General features: G+C 37.8%; 1 protein-coding gene across 2 annotated transcripts in view; it reads left to right on the forward strand.

The window, feature by feature from the left end:
• YTHDC2 (YTH N6-methyladenosine RNA binding protein C2) overlaps positions 1-4541 on the forward strand; it is a 256373-nt gene extending 251832 nt beyond the window's left edge. For both annotated transcript variants that reach the window (XM_053701553.1, XM_053701552.1), the window contains exon 31: positions 4336-4541. The gene's annotated coding sequence lies outside the window, so the exon portion shown is untranslated. The remainder of the gene's footprint in view (positions 1-4335) is intronic.
• The last annotated feature ends 1946 nt before the right edge of the window (positions 4542-6487 follow it).

Below are 6487 nucleotides of genomic sequence, written 5' to 3' on the forward strand. Positions count from 1 at the left end.
TTATTTTCCTTTAGATAGTTGTATCTTATTTATGGAAAATTATTTAGTTTCAGGTACTTTTCTTGGTCCTGTGATTTATTTGGATATTGCAATTGCTTCATTTTCTCTGTTTACTTTAAGATCAAGTATCAGATTATGATTTATTTTAGCATTGTTAAAGGGACAACATTTACTAGACTAGGTGCTGTTGCATTTGTCTTGTTGTTTTGCATTTTTTGATTATGCAAGTCCACTGTATTGGCTGGTCCTTTAAACTGGACTATCATGCTAATAATTTCATTTGTGTCTTCATTTTATTGAATATTTTCGCAAATGAGGGTTAATCTATGTCTTTAGCTTTTTTAGCTAGAAGAATTTTGTGATTTTTAAAAAAAAATCAAAAAAAAATCCATATTTCTTTTGTTCTAAGATAATCAATTATTTGTTTTATAATTGGATTCAATTCTTAACTGTTACTCTGGGCTTCAAGGTTGAGTTCTAAGACTAAAACTTTAAGCTTATACTGGTTTGGTTGTTCTTATTAAGGAACAAATTCCTGAGTTCTTTCCCAAGTAACATGTCTATAATTGGAGTTCGAAATCAGCTCCCTAATTTTGCGATGTACGTGCCGTATTCCCGCTTGGCTGGTAAGGGGTAGGTTAAGGCTTCTTTGAAATTTATTTTGTCCAAATTTCTTTGATTTTATTCCAGTAAGGCTAACACTTTCTTTAACTGTGTTTCTGTCCTATACATTTTGGGTACTGTTGAAGCATGGCTGGGCACCCATGGGGTTCAAGCGCTGCTCAGACCTGGAATCTTCTGGGGTATTTCTTCCAGTTCCTTTTGAGGAACCGGGTTTTGGAGTTTTATTCAAACTATTTTGCCTTTTTATAGTCAATGATAGCATTATTTGTTTTCATTAGATACAATAAATGCATATTTTCATTTTTCTGTTTTCATTCAGATTATTTTCTGAGGATGCGGAATCTCATATGATTCACTTACTCTTCAGGGCATAGTTAGAGGATCTTCTTTTCAAAAGCTCTTGATTCCTCACACAAGGGTCACCTTTTTTAGGTTTCCAGATAGTTTGTGTCACTGTCCTTGTCTCTATCAGACAAGGGATAATGTTATTGGGTTCCGTCTATCGGTACCTTTAGTCTCTATTATTTCCTTCAGTTGCTATATATGCATAGAAGTTTTAGGTCTTATGGCCACAGCATTGGATTCAATTCCCTTTGCTCATTTTCACTAGAAAGAACCTTTCCAGTCTTTTATAAGTGTTGTTTCTTCAAGAACATGGTTGGAGGATCAATTTACCAAAAAGTTTGTTTGATTCCTCAGACAAGGGTAACCTTTTTAGGTTTCCTGATAGATTCAGTGTTCTTGATTCTGTCTCTGATGGACAAGAGGCGTCTGAAATTGGTTTCAGCTTATCGAAACCTTCAGTCTCAATCTTTCCCTTCGGTAGCCTTATGCATGGAAATTCTAGGTCTTATGACTGCTGCATTGGACGCGATCCCCTTTGCTCTTTTTCACATCCGACCTCTTCAGCTCTGTATGCTGAACCAGTGGTGCAGGGATTATACAAAGATATCTCAATTTAATATCTTTAAAACCGATTGTTCGACACTCTCTGACGTGGTGGACAGACCACCATCATTTAGTTCAGGGGGCTTCTTTTGTTCTTCCAACCTAGACTGTGATCTCAACAGATGCAAGTCTTGACAGGTTGGGGAGCTGTATGGGGGTTTCTGACAGCACAAGGGGTTTGGGAATCTCAGGAGGCGAGATTACCAATCAACATTTTTGGAACTCCGTGCAATTTTCAGAGCTCTTCAGTCGTGGCCTCTTCTAAAGAGAGAGTCGTTAATTTGTTTCTAGACGGACGATGTCACAACCGTGGCATATGTCAATCTTCAAGGAGGAACTCACAGTCCTCTGGCTATGAAAGAAGTCTCTCGAATACTTGTATGGGCGGAATCCAGCTCCTGTCTAATTTCTGCGGTTCATATCCCAGGTATAGACAATTGGGAAGCGGATTATCTCAGTCGCCAAACGCTAAATCCGGGCGAATGGTTTCTTCACCCAGAGGTATTTCTTCAGATTGTTCAAATATGGGGACTTCCAGAAATAGATCTGATGGCTTCTCATCTAAACAAGAAGCTTCCCAGGTATCTGTCCAGATCCAGGGATCCTCAGGCGGAAGCAGTGGATGCATTGTCACTTCCTTGGAAGTATCATCCTGCTTATATCTTTCCGCCTATAGTTCTTTTTCCAAGATTCTAAAGGAACGTTCGTTTATTCTGCTGGTGGCTCCAGCATGGCCTCACAGGTTTTGGTATGCGGATCTTGTCCGGATGGCCACTTGCCAACCGTGGACTCTTCCGTTAAGACCAGACCTTCTATCGCAAGGTCCTTTTTTCCATCAGGTTCTCAAATTCTTAAATTTGAAGGTATGGAGATTGAACGCTTGATTCTCAGTCATAGAGGTTTCTCTGACTCTGTGATTAATACTATGTTACAGGCTCGTAAAACTGTATCTAGGAAGATATATTATCGAGTCTGGAAGATTTACATTTCTTGGTGTTTTTCCTCATCATTTTTCTTGGCATTCTTTTAGAATTCCTAGAATTTTACAGTTTCTTCAGGATGGTTTGGATAAGGTTTGTCTGCAAGTTCCTTGAAAGGTCAAATCTCTGCTCTTTCTGTTCTTTTTCACAGAAAGATTGCTAGTCTTCCTGATATTCATTGTTTTGTACAAGCTTTGGCTTGTATAAAACCTGTTATTAAGTCAATCTCTCCTCTTTGGAGTTTGAATTTGGTTCTGGGGGCTCTTCAAGCTCCTCCGTTTGAACCTATGCATTCGCTGGACATTAAATTACTTTCTTGGAAAGTTTTGTTTCTTTTGGCCATCTCTTCTGCTAGAAGAGTTTCTGAATTATCTGCTCTTTCTTGTGAGTCTCCTTTTCTGATTTTTCATCAGGATAAGGCAGTGTTGCGAACTTCTTTTAAATTTTTACCTAAGGTTGTGAATTCTAACAACATTAGTAGAGAAATTGTGGTTCCTTCATTGTGTCCTAATCCTAAGAATTCTAAGGAAAAGTCGTTGCATTCTTTGGATGTAGTTAGAGCTTTGAAATATTATGTTGAAGCTACTAAGGATTTCCGAAAGACTTCTAGTCTATTTGTTATCTTTTCAGGTTCTAGGAAAGGTCAGAAGGCTTCTGCCATTTCTTTGGCATCTTGGTTAAAATCTTTGTTTCATCATGCCTATGTCGAGTCGGGTAAAACTCCGCCTCAAAGGATTACAGCTCATTCTACTAGGTCAGTTTCTACTTCCTGGGCGTTTAGGAATGAAGCTTCAGTTGATCAGATTTGCAAAGCAGCCACTTGGTCTTCTTTGCATACTTTTACTAAATTCTACCATTTTGATGTGTTTTCTTCTTCTGAAGCAGTTTTTGGTAGAAAAGTACTTCAGGCAGCTGTTTCAGTTTGATTCTTCTGCTTATAATTTCAGTTTTTTTCATTATAAGATTTAAACTTTATTTTGGGTGTGGATTTTTTTCAGCGGAATTGGCTGTCTTTATTTTATCCCTCCCTCTCTAGTGACTCTTGCGTGGAAGATCCACATCTTGGGTAGTCATTATCCCATACGTCACTAGCTCATGGACTCTTGCTAATTACATGAAAGAAAACATAATTTATGTAAGAACTTACCTGATAATTTCATTTCTTTCATATTAGCAAGAGTCCATGAGGCCCACCCTTTTTTGTGGTGGTTATGATTTTTTTGTATAAAGCACAATTATTCCAATTCCTTATTTTTTATGCTTTCACACTTTTTTCTTATCACCCCACTTCTTGGCTATACGTTAAACTGATTTGTGGGTGTGGTGAGGGGTGTATTTATAGGCATTTTGAGGTTTGGGAAACTTTGCCCCTCCTGGTAGGAATGTATATCCCATACGTCACTAGCTCATGGACTCTTGCTAATATGAAAGAAATGAATTTATCAGGTAAGTTCTTACATAAATTATGTTATATATATATATATATATATATATATATATATATATATATATATATATATATATACACACCGTATATGTGTGTGTGTGTGTGTGTATGTATGTGTGTATATATATATATATATGTGTATATAATTATTATCCATGCATACTAGCTCTGTTGATTGGATCCGCTGTGTTTATCTCTCAGGACTAGCAATGGGCTGTGATTCCATAGCAATGTTTTTGCTGTGTGTTCAATCACACCATAAAAACACCATAGTCTGGGGTTGATAGTCTTAAAATGGCATGCTCGGATTAATCTTTACATTTATTTTTTCAACAGATCCTGAAGTCTTGGAAAAGTGTTAACGTTTAAGAGTGAATGAAACCCTTCTCCAAAAGAAGAGACCGCTAATACATTTCAAATAAATTTATGGACATTGTTTAGATGCAGCAAATACTAGACATGAATTCTGACAGTAAGAGACTTCTGTGCAGATATTTTCTGTTTTTGGTTGAATAAAGTCACCTTTTTTTTTTACTGTAGAATATATGAGCTCAAATGCACATTTATGATTAACAAGAAATTGCTTATTTGTTTCTCAATGAAGCCATCACTGAATTTGTGGTCATACACTATGTATTTACTGTATGAAAACTACAATAATATAAAGCTGCCTAGCTGTGTTCATCTTAGGTTTTTGATAGTAGATATTTAAAATGAATTTACTGGAAGTAAGTCACTTCTCGATATAAGAACTTTATGCACTATGTGCTTTTATCAGTTGCATGTAACCGTATTTTAGGTTTGATGCTTAGGATTAGGTAAATGTTCATAGAACATTCAGAGAAAAGAAACAATGTTAATTTAATTAAGTATTCAGTGATACATTTTTTATTTAAAAATTTAAGCTGCTTCCTTTATACAATATGTTGCACTACATAGTTTCTGTATTTCTACACATAGGGCCATATTATAAGTGGAGCACTAATTTTATTTCTCGTTTGGGCGCTAACTGCGCACACAGTAAAAGATTTGCACAGTCACATTAGCCATGCATATTACAATTTCAAAGTAAAAAGTTAGCACCAGTGTAACCCAATGCGCGCTAACTTCAGATAGTGCAACTTCAGATAGCGCAACTGTGTTAACTTCTTCCCATAGACTTCAATGGAGCACGCTGTTAAATTAAAAAAACAAAACAAAAAAAAACACTTATTGCTCGTGTGCTAACCCAACACCGTGTTAGACCAACTGCTCATATATATGCATATTTTACATTCCAATGTTCTTCACATTAAAAAAAGACCTATATATCTATATGAATATACAGGTGAAACTCGAAAAATTAGAATATCGTGCAAAAGTTCATTTATTTCACTAATGCAACCTAAAAGGTGAATCAAATATATGAGATAGACTCATTACATGCAAAGCAAGATAGTTTAAGCTGTGATTTGTCATAATTGTGATGGGTATGGCTTACAGTTCATGAAAACCCCAAATCCACAATCTCAGAAAATTAGAATATTACATGCAATCAATAAAACAAGGATTGTACATAGAACAATATCGGACCTCTGAAAAGTATAAGCATGCATACTGTATGTACTCAGTACTTGGTTTGGGCCCCTTTTGCAGCAATTACTGCCTCAATGCGACGTGGCATGGAAGCTATCAGCCTGTGGCATTGCTGAGGTGTTATGGAAGACCAGGATGCTTCAATAGTGGCCTTCAGCTCTTCCGCATTGTTTGGTCTCATGTCTCTCATCTTTCTCTTGGCAATGCCCCATAGATTCTCTATGGGGTTCAGGTCAGGCGAGTTTGCTGGCCAATCAAGCACAGTAATCCCACAGTCATTGAACCAGGTTTTGGTGCTTTTGGCAGTGTGGGGAGGTGCCAAGTCCTGCTGGAAAATGAAGTCAGCATCCCCATAGAGCTAGTCTGCGGAAGGAAGCATGAAGTGCTCCAAAATTTCCTGGTAGACGGCTGCATTGACCCTGGACTTAATGAAACACAGTGGACCAACACCAGAAGATGCCATGACTCCCCAAATCAACACAGACTCTGGAAACTTCACACTGGACTTCAAGCATCTTGCAGTGTGTGCCTCTCCATTCTTCCTCCATACTCTGGGTCCTTGGTTTCCAAATGAGATGCAAAAGTTGCTCTCATCAGAAAAGAGGACTTTGGACGACTGAGCAACAGACCAGGTCTGTTTTTCTTTAGCCCAGGTAAGACGCTTCGGACGTTGTTTGTTGTTCAGGAGTGGCTTGACAAGAGGAATACGACATTTGAAACCCATGTCCAGGATCTGTCTGTGTGTGGTGGCTCTTGATGCACTGACTCCAGCCTCAGTCCACTCCTTGTGAAAGTCCCCAACACTTTTGAATGGCCTTTTCCTGACAATCCTCTCCAGGCTGCGGTCATCCCTGCTGCTTGTGCACCTTTTTCTTCCACACTTTCCCTTCCACATAACTTTCAATTAATGTGC

The sequence above is a fragment of the Bombina bombina genome, chromosome 2 (assembly GCF_027579735.1).
Source record: "Bombina bombina isolate aBomBom1 chromosome 2, aBomBom1.pri, whole genome shotgun sequence".
Lineage (NCBI taxonomy): Eukaryota > Metazoa > Chordata > Amphibia > Anura > Bombinatoridae > Bombina > Bombina bombina.